This window comes from Tupaia chinensis, unplaced genomic scaffold, assembly GCF_000334495.1.
Source record: "Tupaia chinensis unplaced genomic scaffold, TupChi_1.0 Scaffold140356_1, whole genome shotgun sequence".
Lineage (NCBI taxonomy): Eukaryota > Metazoa > Chordata > Mammalia > Scandentia > Tupaiidae > Tupaia > Tupaia belangeri.
Window position 1 is genome coordinate 994,759 of NW_006200233.1, and position 1,993 is coordinate 996,751.

Sequence of the window (1,993 nt, forward strand, 5' to 3'; positions counted from 1 at the left end):
AAGAAGGAGAAGGGAGCCATAACATCCCAGTGGAATCAGGGGTTGTTAAGTGACCTTGTGAGGGACCAGCCTGTCTGAGCTAGACAACCAGGAGAAAAGGCTGTCCAAGCCACTACGAAATCCAAAGGCTGATGACAGCTCTTTGTGGTGCTCAGGGAAGTAAAGTTTAACCCACTCATGTTAAAGAGCTCTTGCAAATCTTGAGAAAGACCTAGGCTAGGTAGGCAAACTAGCAGCTGGCAGAAATGGACACCCAGACTCTGGAGCCTACAAGCCAACTAATCCACACCGCAGAGGAATACCAAGAAGGACCCCACAGACAGAGCCTCCACGTGTCCAACGGAAAACAGGCCAAGCCGGGCGGGGTAGGGGGGGTGGGGGTGGGGTGCCGTGGACAGCGCGGATACACAGCCTAGGGGCAGCCCCGGCCCAGCCTGCGGGGAGTTCAGCCTCTCACAACCCGAACCGCGGGCCAAGAAGCGGCCCCAATCTGGGGGTTTTCCGTGTCTGCAGCTGGGAGCCTGGGGAAGGCCGCTCACAAGCACTGCTGCCCACGAGGCCACTTCCGCAAAAATGCTGGTTTGGCAAAGGGAGTGAAAAACCGGCGTAGAAAGACCCAAACGCTGTTAACCGCCGACCCTGGGAGTAAAACCTCACTACCGAGAGTGGGGTTCGAACCCACGCGGGCACTAGCCCATTGGATCTTAAGTCCAACGCCTTAACCACTCGGCCATCCCGGTAACGGGGGCCTGATGCAGACAATCGCTGTTTTATTGGCACCCGCCTTGGGAGCGCTAAGGAGGCGCGGACTCGCCCCAGCTGCGCCCAGCACTGCTGCTGCCGCGCTCGGACGCACCTGCCGGGCCCGCACTCACCACCCGCGGGGCCAGAGGGACTGATTCGCAACGAAAAACCAATGGCCTTGCGCCGGGATCACCGGCTTCGCGTGACCAATTCTAGCCTCACTTCCGGCAGGGAAGCGTTGAGACCGAGGGACGCTGCGTTCAAACGCGTTGGTCCTGGGTAAATGTGGAGCGCCCTAGGGCGCACAAGGCAGTTCAAGTCCACGACTTCAGTTTCAATGACAAAATCCTTAAACTGACAATCCAGGGTTTCCACAAAAGGAGCAGCTGAGCCCAGTGCGGGCCTCGCCGGACCCACAGCGTTGATCCGAGGCCTAAATTCCCCGCCGCCCCAGACTCCTAGGGCAGATTCCAGACCCCCTCTCGCGCCGAGGCTGACTGAAGATGTCGAGGGTGGGTCCGGGGACTTCCTTTTACCTGAGCCCCCGCTGGACCGGCCGAAAGCTACCCTGGGGACCAGACAGGAAGTCTGAGTTCTGGAGGAGACAGGAGATCAGACCCTGAAGCAGGCTGAGCATTTAATTCGTAGAGTGGCACAGCACGCCGGTGACACACCTGTGTTTCCCCGGTAATAAGGAGGGCCCCACGGAAGAGTGTGTCCCCTTAGCGACAAGCACAGAGCGACATGCGCTCCCAGAATCTCACTGGGCGGCAAAGGAGTCCCCCCACCCCCCACCCCCCAGTGCCGGTTGCCAAGCGCCAACTGAGTCCACACCCGGTTTCTCCCTCGGATAAAGTCATGGACAGGAAATGGCCTCCCCTTGGCCATCAGGATCTGGCCTCCGTCTCTGGCCAGGTCACGATCCATCCCAGAAGAGGAGACACCCTGAGTCTCCTGCTTCTACCAGGCCCTGAAGGAGCCTCGGGCCCTGCACTGGGCAGCACGGGCCTGGGGAAGATGGAGTGGGTGCACTTTCCTGGACAGTGTGGGAGAGGGCCGCCTCACTGTCACATGTGGGAGAGCGTGTGGGAGAGGGCCATCCTCACTGTCACATGTGGGAGAGCGTGTGGGAGAGGCCGCCTCACTGTCACATGTGGGAGAGCGTGTGGGAGAGGGCCCTCCTCACTGCCACATGTGGGAGAGCGTGTGGGAGAGGCCGCCTCACTGTCACATGGGGGAGAGCGTGGGG

The 1,993-nt window shown here is 60.3% G+C and overlaps 1 non-coding gene across 1 annotated transcript; it reads right to left on the bottom strand.

The window, feature by feature from the left end:
- Nucleotides 1-657: 657 nt before the first annotated feature.
- TRNAL-UAA (transfer RNA leucine (anticodon UAA)) lies at nucleotides 658-740 on the bottom strand. Its single transcript has one exon. It is a non-coding gene; the product is annotated as a tRNA-Leu (tRNA).
- Between the last annotated feature and the right edge of the window lie 1,253 nt (nucleotides 741-1,993).